Consider the following 20259-nt stretch of genomic DNA (forward strand, 5'->3'; position numbering starts at 1 on the left):
GTGTACTTTTATATTTTATGTACAGTATATAATATATATGGTGCGCTTTGATATATTATGTACAGTATATAATATATATTTGGTGTACTTTGATATTTTATGTTCAGTATATAGTATACATTTGGTGTGCTTTGATAATTTATTTGCAGTGTATGATATATATTTGGTGAATTATGATATTTTCTGTGCTTTTATAATATATATTTCGTGAAATTTGATATTTTATGTACAGTATATAATGTATATTTGTTGTACTTTGATATTTTATGTACAGTATATAATTTATATTTGGTGAAAATTGATATTTTATGTACAGTATATAGTATATATTCCGTGAAATATGATAATTTATGTACAGTATATAATATATATTTGGTGCACTTTGATATTTTATGTACAGTATATGAAATATATTTGGAGTACTTTGATATTTTTTGTTCAGTATATAACATAGATTTGGTGAAATTTGAAATTTTATGCACAGTATATAATATTTATTTGGTGAAATTTGATATTTTATGTACAGTATATAATATATATTTGGTGTACTTTTATATTTTATGTACAGTATATAATATATATTTGGTGCACTTTTATATATTATGTACAGTATATAATATATATTTGGTGTACTTTGATATTTTATGTACAGTATATAGTATACATTTGGTGTGCTTTGATAATTTATGTGCAGTAAGTGATATATATTTGGTGAATTATTATATTTTCTGTGCTTTTATAATATATATTTCGTGAAATTTGATATTTTATGTACAGTATATAATGTATATTTGTGGTACTTTGATATTTTATGTACAGTATATAATATATACTTGGTGAAAATTGATATTTTATGTACAGTATATAGTATATATTCCGTGAAATATGATAATTTATGTACAGTATATAATATATATTTGGTGCAGTTTGATATTTTATGTACAGTATATGAAATATATTTGGAGTACTTTGATATTTGTTGTACAGTATATAACATATATTTGGTGAAATTTGATATTATATGCACAGTATATAATATATATTTGGTGAAATTTGATATTTTATGTACAGTATATAATATATATTTGGTGTACTTTTATATTTTATGTACAGTATATAATATATATTTGGTGTGCTTTGATATATTATGTACAGTATATAATATATATTTGGTGTACTTTGATATTTTATGTACAGTATATAGTATACATTTGGTGTGCTTTGATAATTTATGTGCAGTAAGTGATATATATTTGGTGAATTATGATATTTTCTGTGCTTTTATAATATATATTTCGTGAAATTTGATATTTTATGTACAGTATATAATGAATATTTGTAGAAATTTGATATTTTATGTACAGTATATAATTTATATTTGGTGAAAATTGATATTTTATGTACAGTATATAGTATATATACCGTGAAATATGATAATTTATGTACAGTATATAATATATATTTGGTGCACTTTGATATTTTATGTACAGTATATGAAATATATTTGGAGTACTTTGATATTTGTTGTACAGTATATAACATATATTTGTTGAAATTTGATATTTTATGTACACTATATAATATATATTTTGTGTACTTGGAATTTTATGTACACTATATAATATATATTTGGTGTACTTTCATATTTTATGCACAGTATATACTATATATTTGTTGAAATTTGATATTTAAGTACAGTATGAAATATATATTTGGTGTACTTTGATATTTTATGGACAGTATACAATATATATATCGTGTACTTTGACCTTCTCTGTACATTATATAACATATATTTGGTAAAATACGATATTTTATGCACAGTATATAATATATATTTGGTGAAATTTGATATTTTATGTACAGTATATAATATATATTTGGTGTACTTTTATATTTTATGTACAGTACATAATATATATTTGGTGCGCTTTGATATATTATGTACAGTATATAATATATATTTGGTGTACTTTGATATTTTATGTACAATATAATATACATTTGGTGTGCTTTGATAATTTATGTGCACTACATGATATATATTTGGTGAAGTATGATATTTTCTGTGCTTATATAATATATATTTCGTGAAATTTGATATTTTCTGTACGGTACATAATGTATATTTGTGGTACTTTGATATTTTATGTACAGTATATAATGTATATTTGTTGTAATTAGATATTTTATGTACAGTATATAATATATATTCCGTGAAATATGATAATTTATATACAGTATATAATATATATTTGGTGCACTTTGATATTTTATGTACAGTATATGAAATATATTTGGAGTACTTTGATATTTGTTGTACAGTATGTAACATATATTTGGTGAAATTTGAAATTTTATGCACAGTATATAATATATATTTGGTGAAATTTGATATTTTATGTACAGTATATTATATATATTTGGTGTACTTTTATATTTTATGTACAGTATATAATATATATGGTGCGCTTTGATATATTATGTACAGTATATAATATATATTTGGTGTACTTTGATATTTTATGTTCAGTATATAGTATACATTTGGTGTGCTTTGATAATTTATTTGCAGTGTATGATATATATTTGGTGAATTATGATATTTTCTGTGCTTTTATAATATATATTTCGTGAAATTTGATATTTTATGTACAGTATATAATGTATATTTGTTGTACTTTGATATTTTATGTACAGTATATAATTTATATTTGGTGAAAATTGATATTTTATGTACAGTATATAGTATATATTCCGTGAAATATGATAATTTATGTACAGTATATAATATATATTTGGTGCACTTTGATATTTTATGTACAGTATATGAAATATATTTGGAGTACTTTGATATTTTTTGTTCAGTATATAACATAGATTTGGTGAAATTTGAAATTTTATGCACAGTATATAATATTTATTTGGTGAAATTTGATATTTTATGTACAGTATATAATATATATTTGGTGTACTTTTATATTTTATGTACAGTATATAATATATATTTGGTGCACTTTTATATATTATGTACAGTATATAATATATATTTGGTGTACTTTGATATTTTATGTACAGTATATAGTATACATTTGGTGTGCTTTGATAATTTATGTGCAGTAAGTGATATATATTTGGTGAATTATTATATTTTCTGTGCTTTTATAATATATATTTCGTGAAATTTGATATTTTATGTACAGTATATAATGTATATTTGTGGTACTTTGATATTTTATGTACAGTATATAATATATACTTGGTGAAAATTGATATTTTATGTACAGTATATAGTATATATTCCGTGAAATATGATAATTTATGTACAGTATATAATATATATTTGGTGCAGTTTGATATTTTATGTACAGTATATGAAATATATTTGGAGTACTTTGATATTTGTTGTACAGTATATAACATATATTTGGTGAAATTTGATATTATATGCACAGTATATAATATATATTTGGTGAAATTTGATATTTTATGTACAGTATATAATATATATTTGGTGTACTTTTATATTTTATGTACAGTATATAATATATATTTGGTGTGCTTTGATATATTATGTACAGTATATAATATATATTTGGTGTACTTTGATATTTTATGTACAGTATATAGTATACATTTGGTGTGCTTTGATAATTTATGTGCAGTAAGTGATATATATTTGGTGAATTATGATATTTTCTGTGCTTTTATAATATATATTTCGTGAAATTTGATATTTTATGTACAGTATATAATGAATATTTGTAGAAATTTGATATTTTATGTACAGTATATAATTTATATTTGGTGAAAATTGATATTTTATGTACAGTATATAGTATATATACCGTGAAATATGATAATTTATGTACAGTATATAATATATATTTGGTGCACTTTGATATTTTATGTACAGTATATGAAATATATTTGGAGTACTTTGATATTTGTTGTACAGTATATAACATATATTTGGTGAAATTTGATATTTTATGTACACTATATAATATATATTTTGTGTACTTGGAATTTTATGTACACTATATAATATATATTTGGTGTACTTTCATATTTTATGCACAGTATATACTATATATTTGTTGAAATTTGATATTTAAGTACAGTATGAAATATATATTTGGTGTACTTTGATATTTTATGGACAGTATACAATATATATATCGTGTACTTTGACCTTCTCTGTACATTATATAACATATATTTGGTAAAATACGATATTTTATGCACAGTATATAATATATATTTGGTGAAATTTGATATTTTATGTACAGTATATAATATATATTTGGTGTACTTTTATATTTTATGTACAGTACATAATACATATTTGGTGCGCTTTGATATATTATGTACAGTATATAATACATATTTGGTGTACTTTGATATTTTATGTACAATATAATATACATTTGGTGTGCTTTGATAATTTATGTGCACTACATGATATATATTTGGTGAAGTATGATATTTTCTGTGCTTATATAATATATATTTCGTGAAATTTGATATTTTATGTACGGTACATAATGTATATTTGTGGTACTTTGATATTTTATGTACAGTATATAATGTATATTTGTTGTAATTAGATATTTTATGTACAGTATATAATATATATTCCGTGAAATATGATAATTTATATACAGTATATAATATATATTTGGTGCACTTTGATATTTTATGTACAGTATATGAAATATATTTTGAGTACTTTGATATTTGTTGTACAGTATGTAACATATATTTGGTGAAATTTGAAATTTTATGCACAGTATATAATATATATTTGGTGAAATTTGATATTTTATGTACAGTATATTATATATATTTGGTGTACTTTTATATTTTATGTACAGTATATAATATATATTTGGTGCACTTTTATATATTATGTACAGTATATAATATATATTTGGTGTACTTTGATATTTTATGTACAGTATATAGTATACATTTGGTGTGCTTTGATAATTTATGTGCAGTAAGTGATATATATTTGGTGAATTATTATATTTTCTGTGCTTTTATAATATATATTTCGTGAAATTTGATATTTTATGTACAGTATATAATGTATATTTGTGGTACTTTGATATTTTATGTACAGTATATAATATATACTTGGTGAAAATTGATATTTTATGTACAGTATATAGTATATATTCCGTGAAATATGATAATTTATGTACAGTATATAATATATATTTGGTGCAGTTTGATATTTTATGTACAGTATATGAAATATATTTGGAGTACTTTGATATTTGTTGTACAGTATATAACATATATTTGGTGAAATTTGATATTATATGCACAGTATATAATATATATTTGGTGAAATTTGATATTTTATGTACAGTATATAATATATATTTGGTGTACTTTTATATTTTATGTACAGTATATAATATATATTTGGTGTGCTTTGATATATTATGTACAGTATATAATATATATTTGGTGTACTTTGATATTTTATGTACAGTATATAGTATACATTTGGTGTGCTTTGATAATTTATGTGCAGTAAGTGATATATATTTGGTGAATTATGATATTTTCTGTGCTTTTATAATATATATTTCGTGAAATTTGATATTTTATGTACAGTATATAATGAATATTTGTAGAAATTTGATATTTTATGTACAGTATATAATTTATATTTGGTGAAAATTGATATTTTATGTACAGTATATAGTATATATACCGTGAAATATGATAATTTATGTACAGTATATAATATATATTTGGTGCACTTTGATAATTTATGTACAGTATATGAAATATATTTGGAGTACTTTGATATTTGTTGTACAGTATATAACATATATTTGGTGAAATTTGATATTTTATGTACACTATATAATATATATTTTGTGTACTTGGAATTTTATGTACACTATATAATATATATTTGGTGTACTTTCATATTTTATGCACAGTATATACTATATATTTGTTGAAATTTGATATTTAAGTACAGTATGAAATATATATTTGGTGTACTTTGATATTTTATGGACAGTATACAATATATATATCGTGTACTTTGACCTTCTCTGTACATTATATAACATATATTTGGTAAAATACGATATTTTATGCACAGTATATAATATATATTTGGTGAAATTTGATATTTTATGTACAGTATATAATATATATTTGGTGTACTTTTATATTTTATGTACAGTACATAATATATATTTGGTGCGCTTTGATATATTATGTACAGTATATAATATATATTTGGTGTACTTTGATATTTTATGTACAATATAATATACATTTGGTGTGCTTTGATAATTTATGTGCACTACATGATATATATTTGGTGAAGTATGATATTTTCTGTGCTTATATAATATATATTTCGTGAAAATTGATATTTTATGTACAGTATATAGTATATATACCGTGAAATATGATAATTTATGTACAGTATATAATATATATTTGGTGCACTTTGATATTTTATGTACAGTATATGAAATATATTTGGAGTACTTTGATATTTGTTGTACAGTATATAACATATATTTGGTGAAATTTGATATTTTATGTACAGTATATAATATATATTTTGTGTACTTGGAATTTTATGTACACTATATAATATATATTTGGTGTACTTTCATATTTTATGCACAGTATATACTATATATTTGTTGAAATTTGATATTTAAGTACAGTATGAAATATATATTTGGTGTACTTTGATATTTTATGGACAGTATACAATATATATATCGTGTACTTTGACCTTCTCTGTACATTATATAACATATATTTGGTAAAATACGATATTTTATGCACAGTATATAATATATATTTGGTGAAATTTGATATTTTATGTACAGTATATAATATATATTTGGTGTACTTTTATATTTTATGTACAGTACATAATATATATTTGGTGCACTTTGATATATTATGTACAGTATATAATATATATTTGGTGTACTTTGATATTTTATGTACAATATAATATACATTTGGTGTGCTTTGATAATTTATGTGCACTACATGATATATATTTGGTGAAGTATGATATTTTCTGTGCTTATATAATATATATCTCGTGAAATTTGATATTTTATGTACGGTACATAATGTATATTTGTGGTACTTTGATATTTTATGTACAGTATATAATGTATATTTGTTGTAATTAGATATTTTATGTACAGTATATAATATATATTCCGTGAAATATGATAATTTATATACAGTATATAATATATATTTGGTGCACTTTGATATTTTATGTACAGTATATGAAATATATTTTGAGTACTTTGATATTTGTTGTACAGTATGTAACATATATTTGGTGAAATTTGAAATTTTATGCACAGTATATAATATATATTTGGTGAAATTTGATATTTTATGTACAGTATATTATATATATTTGGTGTACTTTTATATTTTATGTACAGTATATAATATATATGGTGCGCTTTGATATATTATGTACAGTATATAATATATATTTGGTGTACTTTGATATTTTATGTTCAGTATATAGTATACATTTGGTGTGCTTTGATAATTTATTTGCAGTGTATGATATATATTTGGTGAATTATGATATTTTCTGTGCTTTTATAATATATATTTCGTGAAATTTGATATTTTATGTACAGTATATAATGTATATTTGTTGTACTTTGATATTTTATGTACAGTATATAATTTATATTTGGTGAAAATTGATATTTTATGTACAGTATATAGTATATATTCCGTGAAATATGATAATTTATGTACAGTATATAATATATATTTGGTGCACTTTGATATTTTATGTACAGTATATGAAATATATTTGGAGTACTTTGATATTTTTTGTTCAGTATATAACATAGATTTGGTGAAATTTGAAATTTTATGCACAGTATATAATATTTATTTGGTGAAATTTGATATTTTATGTACAGTATATAATATATATCTGGTGTACTTTTATATTTTATGTACAGTGTATAATATATATTTGGTGCGCTTTGATATATTATGTACAGTATATAATATATATTTGGTGTATTTTGAAAATTTATGTACAATATATAATATACATTTGGCGTGCTTTGATAATTTATGTGCAGTGTATGATATATATTTGGTGAAGTATGATATTTTCTGTTCTTATATAAAATATATTTCGTGAAATTTGATATTTTAAGTACAGTATATAATGTATATTTGTTATACTTTGATATTTTATGTACAGTATATAATATATATTTGGTGAAATATGATATATTATGTACAGTATATAATGTATATTTGTTGTACTTTGATATTTTATGTACCGTATATAATATATATTCCTTGAAATATGATAAATTATGTACATTATATAATATATATTTGCTGCAATTTGATATTTTATGTACAGTATATGAAATATATGTGGGGTACTTTTATATTTGTTGTACAGTATATAACATATATTTGGTGAAATTTGAAATTTTATGCACAGTATATAATATATATTTGGTGAAATTTGATATTTTATGTACAGTATATTATATATATTTGGTGCACTTTTATATTTTATGTACAGTATATAATATATATTTGGTGCGCTTTGATATATTATGTACAGTATATAATATATATTTGGTGTACTTTGATATTTTATGTTCAGTATATAGTATACATTTGGTGTGCTTTGATAATTTATTTGAAGTGTATGATATATATTTGGTGAATTATGATATTTTCTGTGCTTTTATAATATATATTTCGTGAAATTTGATATTTTATGTACAGTATATAATGTATATTTGTTGTACTTTGATATTTTATGTGCAGTATATAATTTATATTTGTGAAAATTGATATTTTATGTACAGTATATAGTATATATTCCGTGAAATATGATAATTTATGTACAGTATATAATATATATTTGGTGCACTTTGATATTTTATGTACAGTATATGAAATATATTTGGAGTACTTTGATATTTTTTGTACAGTATATAACATATATTTGGTGAAATTTGAAAGTTTATGCACAGTATATAATATTTATTTGGTGAAATTTGATATTTTATGTACAGTATATAATATATATTTGGTGTACTTTTATATTTTATGTACAGTATATAATATATATTTGGTGCACTTTTATATATTATGTACAGTATATAATATATATTTGGTGTACTTTGATATTTTATGTACAGTATATAGTATACATTTGGTGTGCTTTGATAATTTATGTGCAGTAAGTGATACATATTTGGTGAATTATGATATTTTCTGTGCTTTTATAATATATATTTCGTGAAATTTGATATTTTATGTACAGTATATAATGTATATTTGTTGTACTTTCATATTTTATGTACAGTATATAATGTATATTTGTTGTACTTTGATATTTTATGTACAGTATATAATATATATTCCGTGAAATATGATAATTTATGTACAGTATATAAAATATATTTGGTCCACTTTGATATTTTATGTACTGTATATGAAATATATTTGGAGTACTTTGATATTTGTTGTACAGTATATAACATATATTTGGTGAAATTTGATAGTTTATGCACAGTATATAATATATATTTGGTGAAATTTGATATTTTATGTACAGTATTTAATATATATTTGGTGTACTTTTATATTTTATGTACAGTATATAATATATATTTGGTGCGCTTTGATATATTATGTACAGTATATAATATATATTTGGTGTACTTTGATATTTTATGTTCAGTATATAGTATACATTTGGTGTGCTTTGATAATTTATTTGCAGTGTATGATATATATTTGGTGAATTATGATATTTTCTGTGCTTATATAAAATATATTTAGTGAAATTTGATATTTTAAGTACAGTATATAATGTATATTTGTTATACTTTGATATTTTATGTACAGTATATAATATATATTTGGTGAAATTTGATATTTTATGTACAGTATATAATATATATTTGGTGAAATATGATATTTTATGTACAGTACATAATGTATATTTGTTGTACTTTGATATTTTATGTACAGTATATAAAATATATTCCGTGAAATATGATAATTTATGTAGAGTATATAATATATATTTGCTGCAATTTGATATTTTATGTACAGTATATGAAATATATTTGGAGTACTTTTATATTTGTTATACAGTATATAACATATATTTGGTGAAATTTGAAATTTTGTGCACAGTATATAATATATATTTGGTGAAATTTGATATTTTATGTACAGTATATAATATATATTTGGTGTACTTTGATATTTTATGTACAGTATATAATATATATTTGGTGCGCTTTGATATATTATGTACAGTATATAATATATATTTGGTGTACTTTGATATTTTATGTACAGTATATAGTATACATTTGGTGTGCTTTGATAATTTATGTGCAGTAAGTGATACATATTTGGTGAATTATGATATTTTCTGTGCTTTTATAATATATATTTCGTGAAATTTGATATTTTATGTACAGTATATAATGTATATTTGTTGTACTTTCATATTTTATGTACAGTATATAATGTATATTTGTTGTACTTTGATATTTTATGTACAGTATATAATATATATTCCGTGAAATATGATAATTTATGTACAGTATATAATATATATTTGCTGCAATTTGATATTTTATGTACAGTATATGAAATATATTTGGAGTACTTTGATATTTGTTGTACAGTATATAACATATATTTGGTGAAATTTGATATTTTATGCACAGTATATAATATATATTTGGTGAAATTTGATATTTTATGTACAGTATATAATATATATTTGGTGTACTTTTATATTTTATGTACAGTATATAATATATATTTGGTGCGCTTTGATATATTATGTACAGTATATAATATATATTTGGTGTACTTTGATATTTTATGTTCAGTATATAGTATACATTTGGTGTGCTTTGATAATTTATTTGCAGTGTATGATATATATTTGGTGAATTATGATATTTTCTGTGCTTATATAAAATATATTTCGTGAAATTTGATATTTTATGTACAGTATATAATGTATATTTGTTGTACTTTGATATTTTATGTACAGTATATAATTTATACTTGGTGAAAATTGATATTTTATGTACAGTATATAGTATATATACCGTGAAATATGATAATTTATGTACAGTATATAATATATATTTGGTGCACTTTGATATTTTATGTACAGTATATGAAATATATTTGGAGCACTTTGATATTTGTTGTACAGTATATAACATATATTTGGTGAAATTTGATATTTTATGCACAGTATATAATATATATTTGGTGAAATTTGATATTTTATGTACAGTATATAATATATATTTGGTGTACTTTTATATTTTATGTACAGTATATAATATATATTTGGTGTGCTTTGATATATTATGTACAGTATATAATATATATTTGGTGTTTTTTGATATTTTATGTTCAGTATATAATATATATTTGGCGTGCTTTGATAATTTATGTGTAGTATATGATATATATTTGGTGAAGTATGATATTTTCTGTGCTTATATAAAATATGTTTCGTGAAATTTGATATTTTAAGTACAGTATATAATGTATATTTGTTATACTTTGATATTTTATGTACAGTATATAATATATATTTGGTGAAATTTGATATTTTATGTACAGTATATAATATATATTTGGTGAAATATGATATTTTATGTACAGTACATAATGTATATTTGTTGTACTTTGATATTTTATGTACAGTATATAAAATATATTCCGTGAAATATGATAATTTATGTACAGTATAAAATATATATTTGCTGCAATTTGATATTTTATGTACAGTATATGAAATATATTTGGAGTACTTTTATATTTGTTGTACAGTATATAACATATATTTGGTGAAATTTGAAATTTTATGCACAGTATATAATATATATTTGGTGAAATTTGATATTTTATGTACAGTATATAATATATATTTGGTGTACTTTGATATTTTATGTACAGTATATAATATATATTTGGTGCGCTTTGATATATTATGTACAGTATATAATATATATTTGGTGTACTTTGATATTTTATGTACAGTATATAGTATACATTTGGTGTGCTTTGATAATTTATGTGCAGTAAGTGATATATATTTGGAGAATTATGATATTTTCTGTGCTTTTATAATATATATTTCGTGAAATTTGATATTTTATGTACAGTGTATAATGTATATTTGTTGTACTTTGATATTTTATGTACAGTATATAATATATATTTGTTGAAAATTGATATTTTCTGTACAGTATATAGTATATATTCCGTGAAATATGATAATTTATGTACAGTATATAATATATATTTGGTGCACTTTGATATTTTATGTACAGTATATGAAATATATTTGGAGTACTTTGATATTTGTTGTACAGTATATAACATATATTTGGTGAAATTTGAAATTTTATGCACAGTATATAATGTATATTTGGTGAAATTTGATATTTTATGTACAGTATATAATTTATATTTGGTGTACTTTGATATTTTATGTACAGTATATAATATATATTTGGTGCGCTTTGATACATTATGTACAGTATATAATATATATTTGGTGTACTTTGATATTTTATGTACAGTATATAGTATACATTTGGTGTGCTTTGATAATTTATGTGCAGTAAGTGATATATATTTGGAGAATTATGATATTTTCTGTGCTTTTATAATATATATTTCGTGAAATTTGATATTTTATGTACAGTATATAATGTATATTTGTTGTTCTTTGATATTTTATGTACAGTATATAATATATATTTGTTGAAAATTGATATTTTCTGTACAGTATATAGTATATATTCCGTGAAATATGGTAATGTATGTACAGTATATAATATATATTTGGTGCACTTTGATATTTTATGTACAGTATATGAAATATATTTGGAGTACTTTGATATTTGTTGTACAGTATATAACATATATTTGGTGAAATTTGAAATTTTATGCACAGTATATAATGTATATTTGGTGAAATTTGATATTTTATGTACAGTATATAATTTATATTTGGTGTACTTTGATATTTTATGTACAGTATATAATATATATTTGGTGCGCTTTGATATATTATGTACAGTATATAATATATATTTGGTGTACTTTGATATTTTATGTACAGTATATAGTATACATTTGGTGCGCTTTGATAAATTATGTACAGTATATAATATTTATTTGGTGTACTATGACATTTTATGTACAGTATATAGTATAACTTTGGTGTGCTTTGATAATTTATGTGCAGTAAGTGATATATATTTGGTGAATTATGATAGTTTCTGTGCTTTTATAATATATATTTCGTGAAATTTGATATTTTATGTACCGTATATAATGTATATTTGTTGTACTTTGATATTTTATGTACACTATATAATATATATTTGGTGAAAATTGATATTTTATGTACAGTATACAGTATATATCCCGTGAAATATGATAATTTATGTACAGTATATAATATATATTTGGTGCACTTTCATATTTTATGTACAGTATATGAAATATATTTGGAATACTTTGATATTTGTTGTACAGTAGATAACATATATTTGGTGAAATTTGATATTTTATGTACAGTATATAATATATATTTTGTGTACTTGGAATTTTATGAACAGTATATAATATATATTTGGTGTACTTTCATATTTTATGCACAGTATATACTATGTATTTGTTGAAATTTGATATTTAAGTACAGTATGCAATATATATTTGGTGTACTTTGATATTTTATGTACAGTATACAATATATATATCGTGTACTTTGACCTTTTCTGTACATTATATAACATATATTTGTTAAAAAACGATATTTTATGCACAGTATATAATATATATTTGGTGAAATTTGATATTTTATGTAGAGTATATAATATATATTTGGTGTACATTTATATTTTATGTACAGTGTATAATATATACTTGGTGCACTTTGATATATTATGTACAGTATATAATATATATTTGGTGTACTTTGATATTTTATGTACAATATATAATATACATTTGACGTGCTTTGATAATTTATGTGCAGTGTATGATATATATTTCGTGAAGTATGATATTTTCTGTTCTTATATAAAATATATTTCGTGAAATTTGATATTTTAAGTACAGTATATAATGTATATTTGTTATACTTTGATATTTTATGTACAGTATATAATATATATTAGGTGAAATTTGATATTTTATGTACAGTATATAATATATATTTGGTGAAATATGATATTTTATGTACAGTATATTATGTATATTTGTTTTACTCTGATATTTTATGAACAGTATATAATATATATTCCATGAAATATGATAATTTATGTACAGTATGTAATATATATTTTGTGTACTTGGAATTTTATGTACAGTATATAATATATATTTGGTGTACTTTCATATTTTATGCACAGTATATACTATATATTTGTTGAAATTTGATATTTAAGTACACTATGCAATATATATTTGGTGTACTTTGATATTTTATGTACAGTATACAATATATATATCGTGTACTTTGACATTTTCAGTACATTATATAACAGATATTTGGTAAAATACGATATTTTATGCTCAGTATATAATATATATTTGGTGAAATTTGATATTTTATGTACAGAATATAATATATATTTGGTGTACTTTGATATTTTATGTACAGAACATAATATATATTTGGTGCGCTTTGATATATTATGTACAGTATACAATATATATTTGGTGTACTTTGATATTTTATGTACAGTATATAATATACATTTGGTGTGCTTTGATAATTTATGTGCAGTAAGTGATATATATTTGGTGAATTATGATATTTTCTGTGCTTTTAAAATATATATTTCGTGAAATTTGATATTTTATGTACAGTATATAATGTATATTTCTGGTACTTTGATATCTTATGTAGAGTATATAATATATATTTGGTGAAAATTGATATTTTATGTATAGTATATAGTATATATTCCGTGAAATATGATAATTTATGTACAGTATATAATATATATTTGGTGCACTTTGATATTTTATGTCCGTTATATGAAATATATTTGGAGTACTTTGATATTTGTTGCACAGTATATAACATATATTTGGTGAAATTTGATATTTTATGCACAGTATATAATATATATTTGGTGAAATTTGATATTTTATGTACAGTATATAATATATATTTGGTGTACTTTTATATTTTATGTACAGTGTATAATATATACTTGGTGCACTTTGATATATTATGTACAGTATATACTATATATTTGGTGTACTTTGATATTTTATGTACAATATATAATTTACATTTGACGTGCTTTGATAATTTATGTGCTGTGTATGATATATATTTGGTGAAGTATGATAGTTTCTGTTCTTATATAAAATATATTTCGTGAAATTTGATATTTTAAGTACAGTATATAATGTATATTTGTTATACTTTGATATTTTATGTACAGTATATAATATATATTTGCAGAAATTTGATATTTTATGTACAGCATATAATATATATTTGGTGTACTTTTATATTTTATGTACAGTACATAATATATATTTGGTGCGCTTTGATATATTATGTACAGTATATAATATATATTTGGTGTACTTCGATATTTTATGTACAATATAATATACATTTGGTGTGCTTTGATAATTTATGTGCAGTAAGTGATATATAGTTGGTGAATTATGATATTTTCTGTGCTTTTATAATATATATTTCGTGAAATTTGATATTTTATGTACAGTATATAATGTATATTTGTTGTACTTTGATATTTTATGTACAGCATATAATTTATATATGGTGAAAATTGATATTTTATGTACAGTATATAGTATATATTCCGTGAGATATGATAATTTATGTACAGTATATAATATATATTTGGTGCACTTTGATATTTTATGTACAGTATATGAAATATATTTGGAGTACTTTGATATTTGTTGTACAGTAGATAACATATATTTGGTGAAATTTGACATTTTATGTACAGTATATAATATATATTTTGTGTACTTGGAATTTTATGTACAGTATATAATATATATTTGGTGTACTTTCATATTTTATGCACAGTATATACTATATATTTGTTGAAATTTGATATTTAAGTACAGTATGTAATATTTATTTGGTGTACATTGATATTTTATGTACAGTATTCAATATATATATCGTGTACTTTCACCTTTTCTGTACATTATATTACATATATTTGGTAAAATACGATACTTTATGCACTGTATATAATAGATATTTGGTGAAATTTGATATTTTATGTACAGTATATAATATATAGTTGGTGTACTTTTATATTTTATGTACAGTACATAATATATATTTGGTGCGCTTTGATATATTATGTACAGTATATAATATATATTTGTTGTACTTTGATATTTTATGTACAGTATATAATATACATTTGATGTGCTTTGATAATTTATGTGCACTACATGATATATATTTGGTGAAGTATGATATTTTCTGTGCTTATATAATATATATTTCGTGAAATTTGATATTTTATGTACAGTATATAATGTATATTTGTTGTACTTTGATATTTTATGTACAGTACATAATATATATTCCGTGAAATATGATAATTTATGTACAGTATATAATATATATTTGGTGAAATATGATATTTTATGTACAGTATATAATGTATATTTGTTGTACTTTGACATTTTAAGTACAGTATATAATATATATTCTGTGAAATATGATAATTTATGTACAGTATATAATATATATTTGCTGCAATTTGATATTTTATGTACAGTATATGAAATATATTTGGAGTACTTTTATATTTGTTGTACAGTATATAACATATATTTGGTGAAATTTGAAATTTTATGCACAGTGTATAATATATATTTGGTGAAATTTGATATTTTATGTACAGTATATAATATATATTTGGTGTACTTTCATATTTTATGTACAGTATACAGTATACATTTGGTGTGCTTTGATAATTTATGTGCAGTAAGTGGTATATATTTGGTGAATTATGATATTTTCTGTGCCTTTATAGTATATATTTCGTGAAATTTGATATTTTATGTACCGTATATAATGAATATTTGTTATACTTTGATATTTTATGTACAGTATATAATATATATTTGGTGTAATTTGGTATTTTATGTACAGTATATAATATATATTTGGTGAAATTTGATATTTTATGTACAGTATATAATGTTTATTTGTTGTACTTTGATATTTTATGTACAGTATATAATTTATATTTGGTGAAAATTGATATTTTATGTACAGTATATAGTATATATTCCGTGAAATATGATAATTTATGTACAGTATATAATATATTTTTGGTGCACTTTGATATTTTATGTACAGTATATGAAATATATTTGGAGTACTTTGATATTTGTTGTACAGTATATAACATATATTTGGTGAAATTTGATATTTTATGTACACTATATAATATATATTTTGTGTACTTGGAATTTTATGTACAGTATATAATATATATTTGGTGTACTTTCATATTTTATGCACAGTATATACTATATATTTGTTGAAATTTGATATTTAAGTACAGTATGTAATATATATTTGGTGTACTTTGATATTTTATGTACAGTATACAATATATATATCGTGTACTTTGACCTTTTCTGTACATTATATAACATATATTTGGTAAAATACGATATTTTATGCACAGTATATAATATATATTTGGTGAAATTTGATATTTTATGTACAGTATATAATATATATTTGGTGTACTTTTATATTTTATGTACAGTACATAATATATATTTGGTGCGCTTTGATATATTATGTACAGTATATAATATATATTTGGTGTGCTTTTATATTTTATGTACAGTATATAATATATATTTGGTGTACTTTGATATATTATGTACAGTATATAATATACATTTGGCGAGCTTTGATAATTTATGTTCAGTGTATGATATATATTTGGTGAAGTATGATATTTTCTGTGCTTATGTAAAATATATTTCGTGAAATTTGATATTTTAAGTACAGTATATAATGTATATTTGTTATACTTTGATATTTTATGTACAGTATATAATATATATTTGGTGAAATTTTATATTTTATGTACAGTATATAATGTATATTTGTTGTACTTTGATATTTTATGTACAGTATATAATATATATTCCGTGAAATATGATAATTTATGTACAGTATATAATATATATTTGCTGCAATTTGATATTTTATGTACAGTATATGAAATATATTTGGAGTACATTTATATTTGTTGTACAGTTTATAACATATATTTGGTGAAATTTGAAATTTTATGCACAGTATATAATATATATTTGGTGAAATTTGATATTTTATGTGCAGTATATAATATATATTTTGTGTACTTTTATATTTTATGTAGAGTATATAATATATATTTGGTGCGGTTTGATATATTATGTACAGTATATAATATATATTTGGTGTACTTTGATATTTTATGTACAGTATATAGTATACATTTGGTGTGCTTTGATAATTTATGTGCAGAAAGTGATATATATTTGTTGAATTATGATATTTTCTGTGCTTTTATAATATATATTTCGTGAAATTTGATATTTTATGTACAGTACATAATGTATATTTGTTGTACTTTGATATTTTATGTACAGTATATAATATATATTTGGTGCACTTTGATATTTTATGTACAGTATATGAAATATATTTGGAGTACTTTGATATTTGTTGTACAGTATATAACATATATTTGGTGAAATTTGAAATTTTATGTACACTATATAATATATATTTTGTGTACTTGGAATTTTATGTACAGTATATAATATATATTTGGTGTACTTTCATATTTTATGCACAGTATGTACTATATATTTGTTGAAATTTGATATTTAAGTACAGTATGTAATATATATTTGGTGTACTTTGATATTTTATGTACAGTATACAATATATATATCGTGTACTTTGACCTTTTCTGTACATTATATAACATTTATTTGGTAAAATACGATATTTTATGCACAGTATATAATATATATTTGGTGAAATTTGATATTTTATGTACAGTATATAATATATATTTGGTGTACTTTTATATTTTATCTACAGTACATAATATATATTTGGTGCGCTTTGATATATTATGTACAGTATATAATATATATTTGGTGTGCTTTTATATTCTATGTACAGTATATTATACATATTTGGTATACTTTGATATTTTATGTACAGTATATAATATACATTTGGCGAGCTTTGATAATTTATGTGCAGTGTATGATATATATTTGGTGAAGTATGATATTTTCTGTGCTTTATATAAAATATATTTCGTGAAATTTGATATTTTAAGTACAGTATATAATGTATATTTGTTATACTTTGATATTTTATGTACAGTATATAATGTATATTTCGTGTAATTTGGTATTTTATGTACAGTATATAATATATATTTGGTGAAATTTGATATTTTTTGTACAGTATATAATGTATATTTGTTGTACTTTGATATTTTATGTACAGTATATAATATATATTCCGTGAAATATGATAATTTATGTACAGTATATAATATATATTTGCTGCAATTTGATATTTTATGTACAGTATATGAAATATATTTGTAGTACTTTTATATTTGTTGTACAGTTTATAACATATATTTGGTGAATTTTGAAATTTTAGGCACAGTATATAATATATATTTGGTGAAATTTGATATTTTATGTACAGTATATAATATATATTTTGTGTACTTTTATATTTTATGTACAGTATATAATATATATTTGGTGCGCTTTGATATATTATGTACAGTATATAATATATATTTGGTGTACTTTGATATTTTATGTACAGTATATAGTATACATTTGGTGTGCTTTGATAATTTATGTGCAGAAAGTGATATATATTTGGTGAATTATGATATTTTCTGTGCTTTTATAATATATATTTCGTGAAATTTGATATTTTATGTACAGTACATAATGTATATTTGTTGTACTTTGGTATTTTATTTACAGTATATAATATATATTTGGTGAAAATTGATATTTTATGTACAGTATATAGTATATATTCCGTGAAATATGATAATTTATGTACAGTATATATATATATTT

Source organism: Gorilla gorilla, chromosome Y, assembly GCF_029281585.2.
Source record: "Gorilla gorilla gorilla isolate KB3781 chromosome Y, NHGRI_mGorGor1-v2.1_pri, whole genome shotgun sequence".
NCBI lineage: Eukaryota > Metazoa > Chordata > Mammalia > Primates > Hominidae > Gorilla > Gorilla gorilla.